Source organism: Lampetra planeri, chromosome 78, assembly GCF_965212315.1.
Source record: "Lampetra planeri chromosome 78, kcLamPlan1.2.h2, whole genome shotgun sequence".
Classification (NCBI taxonomy): domain Eukaryota; kingdom Metazoa; phylum Chordata; class Hyperoartia; order Petromyzontiformes; family Petromyzontidae; genus Lampetra; species Lampetra planeri.
In genome coordinates, this window is record NC_136183.1 from 1,601,672 (window position 1) to 1,618,749 (window position 17,078).

At 45.9% G+C, this 17,078-nt stretch overlaps 2 protein-coding genes across 2 annotated transcripts in view; both read left to right on the forward strand.

Annotated features, from left to right (window-relative positions):
- The window catches only part of LOC144738221 (uncharacterized), a 41,879-nt gene that overhangs the window by 16,057 nt on the left and 8,744 nt on the right, over positions 1-17,078 (forward strand). The window lies entirely within an intron of this gene.
- LOC144738174 (uncharacterized) overlaps positions 14,748-17,078 on the forward strand; it is a 57,632-nt gene continuing 55,301 nt past the window's right edge. The window contains exon 1 of the mRNA XM_078621166.1: positions 14,748-14,796. The gene's annotated coding sequence lies outside the window, so the exon portion shown is untranslated. The remainder of the gene's footprint in view (positions 14,797-17,078) is intronic.

A 17,078-nucleotide genomic window follows, 5' to 3' on the forward strand; every position in this document is an offset into this window, starting at 1 on the left:
CTTACAATACAAACATGGGGAAGAGTGCAGGAGAATTATTATTCCCGGTGGCTGTGTACAGCCAACACATCAGAGTGACAATAGTTCCGATTGTGCTCCTATCAAAGTCAACCCTGGGAGGGAAAACTGTTGCAACTGTTGTGTGGTTACTCTTGACACCACTGGAGACTCGGAGATCCACACGGAGACGGAGCTTCATGCAAGGGCTTGAGCCAGTTGTTTATTAACCACTCTTCACACGTCAGTACTGCACACTAACTGCTAACACTCCACCATCGACGCCTGCCCCCATTATGGTGCACGTCAGAACTCTGGCCTGCACGTGGAACTGTCTCCCATTATTCTATGCCCCGGCACGGCTTTCCCTCGTCTCTCCCGGGCGGGGGCACGCTGCCATCACCGCCCGGCGACGTGGTTGGGCTTCTCACCCTCTAGCCTTCCTTCGGCGGCGGCTGGGCTGTTCCCACTGCAGGCACACGTTCCTATCTCTACTCACACTCCACACCCCAGGGGAAGGGTACTGGGGATTCCTAGCACTCACACAGGCTACTCTAGCCTGGCACTAATTTCCCCCTACCCTGGGTCCCAACTTCCAACCTCACACCTTCCTGGCTCCCTGCAACGACCCGGAACACGTCACGGGTCCCACCCTAAATATCCCCGTGGGACATGACGTCACCATCCCACCCGCCGTGCATGACGTCACTCTCTGACGTCACTGCACCGGAGGGCGAGCATGACGTAATGTCATTATTTACAACTCTACATGACCCCCCCTGTGAAGAAAAAGCAGCCGTCTCGGCTGTCCACGTCCCCTCACATACAAACAACAACAATCCTAGACAACCGCAACAACAAACCAATCCTAAACCCCTACGCCAAGCATCAAAAACGCCACACAGCAACACACCACAACACCAAGCACCCAACTAACATCCCTATGAATAGCAAACCAAAAGCCCTAAGCCAACCTCTTCCTGGCCACAACATCACAACAACAATATAACACCAAATAACACTCGCACAAGCCAAAATGCAAAAAGAACAGAGGGAAAACCGTCCGAGAGGAACACAAAACCGGAGAGTCAAACTGAAAAAGTCCCTCCCAGCAGTGTCTCCAACGTCGAAACCCTCTCTTCAATCACGGGCCCCTCTCGCTCTCACCACCGATGCGCTCACCCGCTCTTCTTACTTCAATGTGGGGAGGGAGGCCCGTAATCACAGGGCTGCAGCGGCGCGCCGCCAGGCCGGCGCAGCACACAAGGCGCAAAAGGCGGGAACGCCGCCACCGCGAAAACACTGCCGCGGTGAAAATGGCGGGAACGCCGCTGTGGGAAGTGCGGGAACGCCAACACGTTGAAATGGTGGGAACGCCGCCGCCGCGGGAACGCTGGCACGTAAAAAATGGCGGGAACGGTGGCACGTTGAAATGGCGGGAACGCCGGGACGTTGAAGTGGCGGGAAACGCCGGCATGGTGCAAATGGCGGGAACGCCGGCGCTGTGAAACTGGCGGGAACGCCGCCGCAGTGAAATGCAGGAACGCTGGCACCGCCGAAACGGCGCGAACGCCACAGCTGCGTCATCTTGCAATTTCGCCATCACTCACCAACACCCGGCCACTCCCTTGCCACCAGCAGCTGGTCGAGTTGACGAGCGACGTCGCTCCAACTCGCCGTCGATGGCGACCAGCCCGGGCCCGCAGCCTCCTCCCATGCAGGCTGCAGTCGCCCATCCCCCAGGGCACATCACCGGGGCCCCGGACTCCGGGGTCGTCGCAGGGAGAGGCCAGGTGCAACCCACACCGTCCATCCGCACCTCCGGTTGGGTCTTGCACTTCGCTGCCAGCTTTTACACCATGGCACCGAAGGGTACAGCTTCAAATTAATCAGCGAAAGTTCAATGACCACTTCTACACCAAATGTTGTGTGGTTACTCTTGACACCACTGGAGACTCGTAGATGCACAAGGAGACGGAGCTTCATGTAAGGGCTTGAGCCAGTTGTTTATTAACCACTCTTCACACGTCAATACTGCACACTCACTGCCTACACTCCACCATCGACGCCTGCCCCCATTATGGTGCGCGTCAGAACTCTGGCCTGCACGTGGAACTATCTCCCATTATTCTACGCCCCGGCACGGCTTTCCCTCGTCTCTCCCGGGCGGGGGCACGCTGCCATCACCGCCCGGCGACGTGGTTGGGCTTCTCACCCTCTAGCCTTCCTTCGGCGGCGGCTGGGCTGTTTCCACTGCAGGCACACGTTCCCATCTCTACTCACACTCTACATCCCAGGGGAAGGGTACTGGGGATTCCTAGCACTCACACAGGCTACTCTAGCCTGGCGCTAATTTCCCCCTACCCTGGGTCTCAACAACCAACCTCACACCTTCCTGGCTCCCTGCAACGACCCAGAACACGTCACGGGTCCCACCCTAAATATCCCCGTGGGACATGACGTCACCATCCCACCCGCCGTGCATGACGTCACTCTCTGACGTCACTGCACCGGAGGGCGAGCGTGACGTAATGTCATTATTTACAACTCTACACAACCACTATTTGTGAAAGTGCCCCTTTAAATAACAACCCACGGGTGAAGTTTAGTTGAGGATCGGATCATAGACTGACACGGAACGATATAACTTGATCTGTAGCGTGTCCTCTGTGCAGCACGAGTTGTACAGACAACTGGAAGAGGACTCTCTTGTAGAGGTGGGGGGGAAACGACAGGCGCTGTCTCTCCAAGTTGCTCCACAGTCTACAAGGATCAACAGTGTCTGGTACCAAAGGGGGTGACGCGTGGCAACTAGTGGACGAGCTGCGAGCGGTGTCTGGCGACGGGATGATCGCGCACATCGACGCAGACGGAGCCGTGTTCGATACACGCAGACCCAGCGCCCCTGCTGGAGACCTGTGGTGTTTTCTGTACAAGGAACACTGGACCTCGGAAGCCGCCAACTCAACCGTTAGCAAGAAGACAACACACACCCACACACAACGCGCATATTACTTCTAAGATTGTTTCAAAAAGTTATCTTGGTTTCGAAAGGGTTGCCATCCCAAGGTGGTGCGTTAACTATTAGGTGATCATGAAAAGCATTGTTCTGTACATTGAGTTCCATTAATACAGTAGTTTAGAAGTATTTTGCAATTGATGACACGATAAACATTTATAAGCATCTATGTTACGAATCTACACACAGGAATACTATTGTGTTGAGATGTTTCTTTTGATCACAGAATCTTGCCCGCAAATTCATTGATGTCCCATTAGCCAATTGATAAGCATCTGTGAGCCAAACAGGCACACGAGCATGCATACTATTGCTTCAGGACATTTCGTTAATTGCATAATATTAATGAATTAATTGATGTCTACTTTTTTCTATTGGGCACATTTCTTTTGCATGCTTCGTATGCATATATATTTTTAAAGACTTTTCCTATCACCTTGTATGGTCGCGCTACTCTGAGGAGTTAGCCGATTGTTCTGTTACTCAGTTTTAACAAACGTAACCATTGAGGGTTAATTGTATGGCTCAATGAGTAGGACATCTTCAGCAGTACGGTGTTGACAATTCTGATCGTAAGTTTATTCGCATATTAGAGTGTTTTGAGATATTAAAGTTGCTTAACATAGAATAATCTGAGTAGTTCCTTTCTAGGTTCATGCGTAATAACCTTAATTATAAGAGCTGTATTCTGCAGTGAGATCTGAATTCTGAGACCTGACAGAATTACACTTAAACAGAATCAGTAAAAGTTAAAACGAGAATCACTGGATTATCACAATTGGCAATACAACCTTCGACATTGCATACATAGATATTCCATAATTTGCATAATTTTAAGAATTACACTTTTTATTGTATTATCACGATTGGTAATACATCCTCGACAACGAAGCTCAGTCATTTGCATAGTAGCATACATTTACATAATTCCAGATATTTGCGTTATGTTATAAAATGTCACACTTTTAATTGTATTATCACGATTGGTAATAGACCCCTATATAATGAAGCCGAGCCTAATTAGCATAAATGTGAATACTGTATGATAAATTTGCATAATTTAATACAATTCCATGTTCTTTATTTACTTTTTTCATTACACGATATTAAACAAGCACCCCAAGTGACAGCTGTCTCTGTATGGCATAAGGTGGCCCTGCACCAGCCCGCATGTGGGCATGAGTCTGTCAGTAGAGGGCGATGATTGTTGCATTATCTCAGTTGTGTAATTTGTGAGTAATGTTTCGAATTTGTCCAATTTTAACCACAATGCCAGCATACAATCGCCTACTCGTTTTGAATGACACAATAGTATTTTTTACAATCAACTGTTAAGCAGACGATGCATATTTGTAATTAATGTTCCTGGACGAATCAGGGATGCCTGTCGGATTTGAACCTTGAACTTCTACAACAAAAATAGAATGCACTCAATCTGAATGCTGCAGGTGTAGGCCTCATTCGACAGATCAACATGTAAATACGATATAACATGATGAAGTACATTTCAGTGCAGTAATTACATTTTGGCAATATGCCTATCGATAATTTAGAATTATAATTTTATTAATTATTGTCTGATTTTGTGCGTACATGTAACATTTTGCCTATCAGGGTCAAACATGGAATACGTCAATAATATAGGTTTTTGAGTTAGATCGCGTAAATATATAATTGTGTCATAAAACCTGCCACCACCCGACACGGCCAACAAGTACGGGTTGTCACGTCAACAGAACATGCTTGTCTCGGCCTCGCTGTGCGCTGCGTTGCACCGCTAGCTGAGTAGATAACCTCGCGTCCAATAAACACTCAGAGCCAGGGTGAACATCCGACTCCAAACGTCATTTATTGATTTTAACGAGGTAAAACTGGTGAGAAAACAGCATCTGTTAATACCTGGAAACACCAACACAATGAATGAACACCACAGCATCATAACATTGTCTTAGATAACATGTTTCTCAACAAAAGATCATGGATGGACCAGGCACCTACATTACCACTGAATAGCTATACAAGAGCATAAGCTACTGTGTTACATAAAGGCACCGTGTTATCACACTGCACCCCAGATGTACAGTACTACACACAACACTGCACTATGAATGAGACATTTTGTCATCCTTGCTCTGCAGATCACAATATAGTTACTTGGGTACAAGTTTTACTCGAATGATTAAATTACAAGTAACATTCACAATAAGGAAATTGCAGGCTTCGTTGTTAACTAGGCCTCGTATTTATCATAACAATTTAACAGCATTATAAAGGCATTTACATCATTATAACGATCATTATAACATTATAACAGCATTGCCAATATTATAAGAACATAAACGAACTTACAGACAATGCTTCTTAAAGTCCCACAATGGACAATTGCGGCTGGCTTCACTGGGACGCGATGTGTGCCGCCATCTTGAATTATGTGTGTAATGGCCGACGCCCGCGCGCGTGGTGGAGCGGGAATCTTAAATCGCAACTTCCTGGTCATGTGACCAAAATTAGTACCCCCCCCCCCTCCCCATCTGCCGTGAGGCAAAACTCCTGCCGTGAGGCAGAACACTCCCCGTCTGGTATCTAAGAGATACCACCATTTATTTCCTATCTAAACAAATGTATAAAAACTTCAACGGGTCAACTTATTTGTCCATATCTTTGCGAGAGAGAAGTAGTACTGTCTCGACTATGGGCCTGACGAAAGTTCTTGCGACACCTTGTTTCGCAATCATAACCTCGACTTTTCGAACTTTTCCATCGGCACTTGGAATCGACTTGAGGATGCGGCCCATTGGCCACTTATTCCGTTTGGCTTGGTTGTTCTTCAGTAGGACGAGGTCACCTTCTTGGTTGTCTTGTCTGTTAGACTGCCACTTGTTGCGCACTTGGAGTGTCGCAAGGTACTCGTTTTTCCAGCGACGGCAGAATGTGTTCGCGAAGCTCTGCACTTGTCTCCATTGACGTCTGTAGAGGTCTGCAGTGCTGGCCTCCTCGGTAGGTGCTGTGAGCACGTTGGTCTTCTAGGTAAGAAGTGTAGCAGGAGTCAAGATGAATGGTGACTCCGGGTCGGTTGAGACGGGGATCAGGGGTCTTGAGTTAATTATGGCTGAGACCTCGGCCATGAGAGTGGTCAAGACCTCGTGAGAGAGCCGTGTGGACCCGACATCACATAACATGGAGTCGAGAATGCGTCGAGCAATCCCGATCATGCGTTCCCAGGCTCCACCCATATGCGAAGAGTGAGGAGGATTGAAGATCCATGTGCAGCCTTGGTCACAAAGGTATTTCCTGACAGAATCATCTTCGACATTCTCCGTATTGGTCTTAAGCTCTTTACATGCTCCAGTGAAATTGGTTCCACAATCAGACCGGAGTTGCTTGGCTGGCCCTCTGATGGCGAAGAATCTCCGGAGTGCATTTATAAAGCTTGAAGAGTCCATGGACTCGATGACTTCGATGTGCAATGCTCGTGTACTCATACAGGTGAACAGCACTGCCCAACGTTTGCTGTTCGCGAGCCCTCCTCTGGTGCGGCGGGAGATGACTGTCCATGGTCCGAACACGTAGATCCCTACAGAGGTGAAGGGAGGTTCCACACTGAGTCGATCGGCTGGGAGGTCTGCCATTTTCTGTTCTTCCTGTTTTCCACATAGCTTGCGACACCTGATACACTTGTGGATTGTGCTGGCGATGCACCTCTTTGCTCCAACGATCCACAGCCCTGCAGATCGGATTGCTCCTTCTGTGAAGTGCCGACCTTGGTGCTTGACCTTCTCGCGGTAGTGGCGCACAAGTAAGATTGCGATGTAGCTCAGGCTCGGAATTATGAGGGGGTTTCGTTCATTCTCATCTAATTTTGCATTCCCTAGCCGACCACCGATCCTGAGCAAGTCGTCTTTGTCAATTCTGGGGTTTAGCTTCCTGAGGGTGCTGACCATAGGAAGGTGTTCTCCCTTGTTGATGGCCTTGATCTCACTTGCATAATCTGCCTGTTGCACACAGGGGAAGATTGATTTCCTTACTCTGGAAAGCTCATCTTCAGTGCGTGGCACTGTGCAGTGATGCCATCCATTGCAGCTACCAGTGGTGCCTCTCATCGGTCGCACATTTGTTACGAAAGTTGTCACTTGAGGACGAATTTCCTTGTCTGACTCGGGCTCTATGAGTCCAAAGGTCTCTTTGGTAGTACATGGGCCACGGTCACGTCGTAAGAGGAATTCTGCACCCGTCAGCCAGATGGTTTGCTTCAGCAGAGATGCAGGGACGGACCTAGTTGCGAGATCTGCTGGATTCTGGTCAGTTGGAACGTAATTCCATTGCTCCGGCTGCGTCGATCTGATGCGTTCCACCCGGTTGCTGATGTAGGTGTAGAACCTTCTGGTTTGGTTGTTTATGTAGCCTAGTATGACCTTACTGTCCGTGTAGAACTTGACCACATCCAGTTTAATGTCCAATTCGTCTAAGATCAGTTCCGCCATTTCTGTAGCTAGAACAGCTCCACACAGCTCGAGCCTTGGGATGGTATGTTTTGGTTGCGGGGCCTTGCCGTGGAACTCCTTCCAGGATTCCCACTCGGACGACAGCTCCGGGTCTAGGAACGGAGAGGCCACGGCCGCAGCGACTACCGCCACGACCACCAGCAGAGCGACGAGCAGTAGCTTCGTCTTTGGCTTCCTCTTGTCAGTCAGGACTGGCTTGGAGAAACGTGTAGGAACAAAATCCAGTGAAGACAGTAGATGTACGAGCGAAGTTGTGGTCAGCATGGTGGTTTCTGTGTAAGTCTGCACGGTACAGCCTTCACTTCTCTCTTTGAGTTTCTCTTCCAGCGTGAATAGGTTGGGGCACGGCTTGAAGAGCGACGTGCGTCTATTCATGAGCACACTTGTTCTGAATGTGCTAATGTGACTTTACCGAAAGAACCAAAGAATAATTCCTGCAGTCACGAAAGCATTTTGTTGCTATTTGTTTTATACCTGATGAAGATTGCTTGTGTTGCAATCGAAACGTCGTAGTATGCTATTATTTAATTTATTATTTTATCTTTATACGTGACTTTACCGAAAGAACCAAAGAATAATTCCTGCAGTCACGAAAGCTTTTTGTTGCTATTTCTTTTATACCTGATAAAGATTGCTTGTGTTGCAATCGAAACGTCGTAGTATGCTATTATTTAATTTATTATTTTATCTTTATACGTGACTTTACCGAAAGAACCAAAGAATAATTCCTGCAGTCACGAAAGCTTTTTGTTGCTATTTCTTTTATACCTGATGAAGATTGCTTGTGTTGCAATCGAAACGTCGTAGTATGCTATTATTTAATTTATTATTTTATCTTCATACGTGACTTTACCGAAAGAACCAAAGAATAATTCCTGCAGTCACGAAAGCTTTTTGTTGCTATTTCTTTTATACCTGATGAAGATTGCTTGTGTTGCAATCGAAACGTCGTAGTATGCTATTATTTAATTTATTATTTTATCTTTATACGTGACTTTACCGAAAGAACCAAATAATAATTCCTGCAGTCACGAAAGCTTTTTGTTGCTATTTCTTTTATATCTGATGAAGATTGCTTGTGTTGCAATCGAAACGTCGTAGTATGCTATTATTTAATTTATTATTTTATCTTTATACGTGACTTTACCGAAATAACCAAATAATAATTCCTGCAGTCACGAAAGCTCCGAAATTGAGATTAATGTGGTCTGGTTTGTGTGTTCCATCGAGACAAACATCACCTACGATGACCCATCCTAGGTCGAGTCTCTGGGCGTAGGGAGCGTCGTGAGGTCCATTGCGTTGATCGCCAACCTTGTGGACTCTCAGCATGCCCCTGCCGAGCAGAAGTAAAATCTGTGCCGCGTGATCCAAAGGCGGGATGAACTCTGCTATGGGTTTCAGGTGTGGGTGTTGACGTGCGACTTCGGGCGTGGGAATCTCACTCCTGTCGTCCGGAATCTCATTGCACTCTGTCACCGTAGGAAGAGCTAGCTTCATGGTGCTATCCATGGTTTCCACCATGAGGCCGCTCGCTCTTCTTCACGCTGTCTCCATAAGTTCTGAGCATGTTCTGAGCGTGTTTGGAAAGGAATTCCCACCTACGCTTTGCTGATCAAAGAACTCTGACCGTCCCATAGACTTGTTGCTCTGGTCGTCCATTATGGCATACTTCCTTACTGCCCTTTCAGGATGTCCTTTGGGATACACTCGGACGAGGCATATCTTTGAGCAAGATTTTCCTTTGAAGCCTTCTCCACAGACTTCTGTGCATTTGGTTGTGATTGACGAAGTGAGTGCGGTGGTCTCGCCTTGCTCCCCGCCGGGCTCTGCTTCGGGATCAGAAGCCTTAGTGCCACTGGGTTTGGAGTAAAATGTGTGCAGAGCAGTTGCGTGTTTGTCACTGCCACATTCCTCGCACTTGATATCTGCCTTGTAATTCCTTGCAAGGTGGTTTGTAGAAGCACAGCATTTGAAGCACACTCCAAATTCTTTCAGCATGTTCTTCCGCTCTTCCAATGGCTTCCTCCTGAACTCACGGCATTTCTGGAGGGAGTGGGGTTTATCATGCAATGGGCATTGCTTCTCTGGATCCTCTATCTTTATGTTTGTGGTGGTTGCCTGGACGGAGTTTGCGAATGTCGTATGAGAGACCTCAGTCTTGTGTACGGAAATTGGCACTCTCGCTGTTCCTCGTTTCGCCATTGCTCTTTCCATGTTTGGGAGATCTGGACTGGAAATCCCCGTGGTGCCAAACATGAAACTCGGGTCATTTCTGGTCTTAACCAGGTTGCGGATAAACTTTGAGAAAAAAGAGAATGGGGGGAATGCAACCTGATGCTCTGACTTGTATCTTGATCCCGCTGTTCTCCATTTTTCCTGCACGTCAAATGGCAATTTCTCTACGATAGGGTTCACGCCATGGTAGGTATTCAAGAAAATGAGACCTGGTAAGTAGGGGTCAGCCTGGGCTGATTCAGGCTCCATCAAAAAATCTCCAAGCTCTCGTAACCTTTTATTGTCCCTACCAGAGATTTTTGGAAAGTTCTGCAACTTCTTGAAGAGAGCCTTCTCAATAGTTTATGGGCTACCATAGCACTCCTCGAGCCTCTCCCAAACCACATGCAGGCTTCAGGAGGAAAGGGGGGGAAGGGAAGGTCACCGAAGGTTATAAGGTTTCAAAAATGGGCGTGGCACAAGAGCTCCGCCGGCACAGTGAAGTGGATGGGATGCTGTTCCCTGGGGTAAGAAAACAACACAAATCAAGTCATAACTTAACCTGTGCTCCATTGACAAGAAATCTAATCATGACCCAAAGTGGGTGATTCCATCTATACAATGTTGCCGAGTTTATAACCATTATCTCGGTTGAAATTGTGTCTGTATATATGGATGGCTTCATGAACGAATCTTTGTTGATAGCCAGTGGGCTTGCAAAGTACCATCATCTTTGAGAAATTAATTTCGTGTGAACCAGCCGCTTTAAAATAATGATCAGCCACGGCAGAAGTATTGGTCCTACAGTGTTTCAAATCTGCCTTATGCTCATGAACACGGTCCGAGGCATGTCGCTTAGTTTCCCCAATGTAACTGCTGCCGCAGATACAGCTTAATTTGTAGATGCCGGGATATTGCATGTCAGACATCTTGTCCTTCACAGATGGGATCAGATCACGAATTTTTTTTACTATATTAAATCGGACCTGGATCGTGTGTTTGTTCATGATTTTGGAAAGATTTTTGGTTACCCCTGCTATGTATGGCATGATGCACCAGATACACCCCTTCAAAATGAGGCTTTATGTAATGCAGCTATAACTGTAATTACCCCTTCAGGCTGGCAGGTGTCACCCTGTAATTACAGATGTAAAACATACTATTGTGTCATTCAAAACGCATGTTGGTGTCATGGTAAATATTTGGGTTATTCCAAACATTCAGAAATTACATAATCGAGATTGCACATCAATCATCGCCCCCTACTGACAGACTTATGCCCACATGCAGGCTGGTGCAGGGCCACCTGATGCCACACAGGAGGAACTGCCACTTGGAGGTGCTCTTCGAGTGTTTGTGATGAGATATGATACAAAACTCCGAGTTGCTGAGGCGATTGAGCAAACACCATATAAATGCTAATATTAATATAAAATTCGTAAATGCTTGGGAGCTTATTGGCTCTGGCTCCTGGTTAGAGATCTACCCAACCCACAGGTCAACAAATACTGGCCCCTCTTACTCTGCAGGTTGAACCTAGCAATTGAGTGTTCAACTTCACATTCTTTCATTAAAGGCCTGTGACAAAGGTGAATCTATTGGGGCTTCATAGTCTCAAGCTTACACATCTACCAGGTCTCCATTTGAATGTGTATTGTCTAAGAAGTCCACCCACAGCTCTACTTCCACGTAATATCCTCTTTGGTTATTTCGGTAAAGTCACGTAGGTATAAAAATAAAAGAAATCACGACGTTTCGGGCGCAACACAAGCGTCCGTCATCAGGTGGGAAAGCATGGCCTGCTGCTGATGCAGACTTTTTTAAAGGTTTGAAATGGGTGTAGCCCAAGGGTTATAAAGGAGTGGCTGGGTCGAGTGATGTTAATGTGAGAAATTAGCATGTAACTGGGCACTGAAGTAGCTATGATACTTTGAGAAATTAGCCTGATGTTAAAGTTAGAAATGAGCCTTTAACTGGGCACGGAAGTAGCTATGATAATGTGAGAAATTGGCATGATGTTAATGTGAGGAATTAGCATTAACTGGGCACGGAAGTGGCTATGTTAAAGTGAGAGAATAGCATGAAATAACAGCTGACATAGGCAGGTAGGATGGAAACATCACAGTAAGTTAAGACTTTGCGTGGTTAATACCGTCCTTCCAATGATTGCTCAGTTTGTACCCATCATCTCGGTTGAAGTTGTGTCTGTGTTTATATATCTGAATGGCTTCATGAACAAATCTCTGAAGGTAGCTGGTCGATTTGCAAAGTACCTCCGTCTTGGAAAAATCTATTTCGTGTAAGCCCAAAGCGTTAAAACAATGATTGGCAACGGCCGATGTATTGGTCCTACCGTGTTTCAGATCTGCCTTGTGTTTACGAACGCGGTCCGAGATATGTAATTTCGTTTCCCCAATGTAACTGCTTCCACAACCACAACTCAGTTTGAAGACACCAGTGTACAGCATGGCAGGAATCACATCCTTTACAGATGGGATTAAATCACGGATTATGTGTACTGTGTTGAAACGAACCTCGATCCTGTGTTTTTTCTACATACTACTTGGAGTTGTCTCGCTCTGTATAAGTCAGAATTCTCCTCCTGCTTCACGTTGCCTCCATCGATGTGAAGGTCTGATTTTGGAGTTGATTCTTCATCTTCACAATTTACCTTCACTTCTTTGCTCTTCTTCTTGGTTCTTTCGGTATTACTGCTAACCCTAACCCTACCTCCTCCCTTTGTTGCTGCTAATCCTACATAATGCACGGGAATAATATGACTTTGAGACCCCCCCCTCCTACGCATTCCACAAGTAGTGACTAATCCCATATCTGCATTTGCCATAAATATGCAAAATTCATCTTGATATGCAAATTTCTTTGTCAAGGCGCTCTTCCCCCCTAACCCCCCAGCTTAAATATACGCTGCCAAATTTCGATTTAAAGCTTTCGTGACTGCAGGGATTCATCTTCTTGGTTCTTTCCGCTGCGGGTCTCCTGCCACCGTTCTCCCATTCACATGTTTAATTGCTTCTACATACTATTAACATTCCCTCCCTTTGCTAATGCTACCCCCTGCCCCTCCCTTTGGTGCTGCTGATCCTGCATAATGCATGGGCATAATATGACTTTGAAACCCCCCCGCCCACCTCCTACGCATTTCCCATGAATATGCTGAATTCCTCTTGATATGCACATTCTTCTGTTAAGGCGCTCTTCTTACACCTCCAACTCAGCTTATATATAAGCTCCTAGCTTGGCAGTGTCTCATTCTTCACCTGAAGACGGCTGCTTGCGTTGTAGCCGAAACGTCGTGAGAATTATTTTATTGTGTTTTATTTGTATTATTTTATTACTTCCCTTCTACGTGACTTTACCGAAAGAACCAAGAAGATACGCTGCCAAGTTTGGTGGTGTTCATTCAGACGCTGTCTTTCCGACAGACCTGTTCTTCACCTGAGGACGGCTGCTTGCATTGTGGCCGAAACGTCGTGAGAATTTTATTATTTTATTATTATTTATTTTTATTATTTTATTATCTCCCTTCTACGTGACTTTATCGAAATAACCAAGAAGATTCTAGATTTGAAGCTTTCGTGACTGCAAGGAATCATCTTCTTAGGTTTTTTCGGTAAAGTCACGTATTTTACTTTCTACGTGACTTTACCGAAAAAACCTAAGAAAACCAAGAAGATGGATCCCTGCAGTCACGAAAGCTTTAAATCAAAATGTACTGCTCTTCCCCGGCACTTCTTCACTTTCACCTTCGTCTCTTCATATTTCACCTTGATACTTTTAAAGTGTAAATGCTGGGATTTTCTTCTAGTTCTTGTTTCATGAGGGATGATTGCAGCACTTTGACTTTGACAAGTCGATTTCAGACTCCACTCCTTGGGGATCTTCTGATGCCTGTACAGAATGCACTTGAAGAGTTTCTCTTCTATGTGTGTTCTCTGGTGTTTCTTAAGAGCAGATTAATCTGAAAATGCCTTCCTAAACACACTGCACTTGAAGGGCTTTTCTTCTGTGTGTGGTCTCTGATGGCTGACTTTATTAATCCCTAAGGGGCTGTCCATAAATTACGTCACGCGATTTTGGACGGTTTTTGACCCCCCCCAACCATCGTCACTCGGCATCACAAAAAGTCAGACCACCCCTCAAATATGACGTCACGAAGCTCTGCCCCCCCCCAAATAAAACACGCTTCAAATCGCTATAAATTATTGTCATTGTAGTGCGTATTTAATGTGGAGCTGCACTCTGATGTTGTAGGAGAAAACATGTATTAAAAGTCTTCTATTTAATAAATGTTTCAAGTAGAATGTCTTGTCTATATTTATTTAAAGTTGCGCATTTTGATGTGACGTCACATTTCTCAACCCCCCCCCCGTCACACATCGTGACAAATATCTGACCCCCCCCCCCCCCAGGTGCGTGACGTCATTTATGGACGGCTCCGATGTGCACGTTAAGGCCACGTGAAGTTTCGATTTAAAGCTGTCGTGACAGGGATTCATCTTCTTAGTTCTTTCGGTAAAGTCACGTAGAAGGGAAGTAATAAAATAATAAAAATAAAACATAATAAAATAATTCTCACGACGTTTCGGCCACAACGCAAGCAGCCGTCCTCAGGTGAAGTGTCGAACGCCCGCCGGCAGGAGGTGACAGGACAAACTCAGGTGCGATGGGTCGACTGAGATGACTGGCCGATGCGCCACCTGTGCTCCCTACTGTGCCAACAGTGTACACACATACACAGTGGACACAGTTTGTACGCACACACAGTGTATACACAGTTTGTACACACACAATAATGTTCACGTTGTTGTTGAGCTCACGCACCCAAGGGGTCAATGTTCAAGAGAGGGATTAATGGAATAGGAATCTTAATACACTTGAACTCTAACCTCGTTCGATGACGTCACCATTGCATTACCTCATCAGAGTGAAACGCGAGGGGGAGGTGTACCCCGCTAGTGACGTCATGTCACCTCGTGCTGCCGCGTGACGTCACGAGATACCAGGAAGCTGCCGATCCGCGCGCGCTCACTGAGATCCGTGGTGAGAAGTTCACATCGTGGTTGTTGTTGTTGTTGTTTACCCAGGTAGAGCCTCGCTCCTCCCTCGTAGGGATATCAATTGAATAGCAGCGAGCATGGAATCGATGTCCAGGTTGGAACATTACAACGCGGGGCCTAGCCATGTGGGGCCTTGCCTCCTACCCTCGCCTGATTGCATTTGATTTAATTCTCTGCTTAAGTTTAATTTGTCTTCACCTGGCTCACTACTTTGAAACTTTGTTTCTTTTAATTATTTATACAGTTTTATTTTTCCAGGCATAGCTCACTTGAACTATTCTGCTCTTTTTCAGAAGCGACCTGCCCACAACAAAGTGGCTTATCAACATGTGGAAATGAATATCGGTCAAATACTCTAAACGCGTGGTGATGTTGTCTCTTAAGGTGCAGAGGAAAACCGGAGGATCCGGAAGAAATTCCACGCGACCACGGGGAGAGAGACACGCAAACTCCAATATACATTCGTAATACAGGTTTGTTTGGGTTAGATCGCGTAAATTTTCACGGTGTCGTTAAACCCGCCACCACCCGACACAGCCAACTAGTAAGGGTTGTCACATAAACAGAATGTGGTCAGTTCGTCACTAGTACAGCACACCGCTTGTGTGTTGGAGAGCCAAGCCACAACATTTACCATCAGAATACGGCGTTCGCCAGTAATTGCCACCAGCTTCAACAGGCGACAGCCAAATGTTGTGGCTTGGCTCTGTGGGAATATAAATTAGGTCGCTGGGTTTATAGCACAGCACGCTAACCATTGCACTGCCACTTTTCACTCATGCACAAACATCATCGGAAGTATTGTATTCAGTAATAACTAAGTTACTCGGTTCGCACAAGTCTGAGTAATCAAACATTAAGAGTAATGTCTTGCAATGCTGGCTTTATTAGAATTATTGAAATCTGGCAATTAAGTCTGTAAATGTGTGTATATTGTCATGGGTTCTTGGTTGTATTATACAATCACAGGGCTTGTTTGTTTAATCATGAGGACAGCTTTTAAATTTGTTGCACTTGGAGAGCTTAAGGATAGACAATGTTGGATGTTTTGCCATCTGATGGGTTTAATCGAATGAAGCTTCAATTTTGGCATATATGTCGACAGCAGTTTGGCGAGGAAGGAAATTGCAGCCATCATCCACTTCCCAGAAAATCAGTCGACATTGAAGAGCATAATTGGATCGGTGTGTTTCATTTCTGTGTAGGGTATTTGGTCTTCAGTTGCAAGGCGATGCCTTGAGTGACATGTTGTTCAGCAGTCAGAAAGACAGCGACTTAAGATGGTGCGAATACATTTAAGCGGTACTCATGTTGACCATGTGGAGTTTAGTGGAGCATGTGTTTCCACAGCAATAGGACTTGCATCTTGGTGTTGATGACATTTTTGCAGTGCTGGTGAGCCTGTCTAGTATTGTCAGACATGCAAGTAGATCTGTGGTAATGTAGGTAGGTCATTAGCTAGTGGCAGCAGACTGCCAATGCGATTATGTACCTGGCCCTGCACTTTAAATGTGGGCATGTAGCCAGATGTCGTGATGAGTTGGTTGGTGCCAAAATATAGAACTTATGCTTTGGAATTGGCTTGCATCGGTAGTGTTGGCAGGTATAAATACATGAATAGGCTCGGGATGGTCATTAATTGTAGACAGCTGAACCATGGTACTGTTGCAAGCATAGCCCTGTAGGTTCTCCTTTCCATGTCATTGCATGGCAGTAGCTGCAAGAAGTAGACATGGAACCAATGGCAGGACATTATTTGGCTGTAGGTGCAGCCATGGCAGCACTGGCAGCATGCTGTCTTGTTTCTTGGTGTTCAGGAGTGGCATTATCAATAGGTGCAGACATCGCAGCCCTGGCAACATGCTCTTCTTAGTGTTCAGGAGATTCATTAGCTGTAGGTGCAGCACAGGCAGCATGCTGTCTAACTTTGTGTTAAGGAGTTTCATTATTTCTAGGTGGAGCCATTGCAGAACTTGTACCAATCGCATAAATGATTGTAATCGGCTTTGAAGAGAAGCGCACATTTTTTGCTAGGAACAGTATAGGTGGAGGTTAAAGTTAATAAGCATGAAGAGTAAATAGTGAGTGTGTGAGTGAATGCAATATAGATTTGTAGGTATAAAACTTATAAAATCACGACGTTTCGATTGCAACACAAACAATCAACATGATCAGGTGGGGAAACCAGAGCAATACATTTTTTTGCTGAAATGGGAGAGAGAGTTGCCATGGTAAGAGGTTATATAGGTAAGAAAGGGGGGAGGG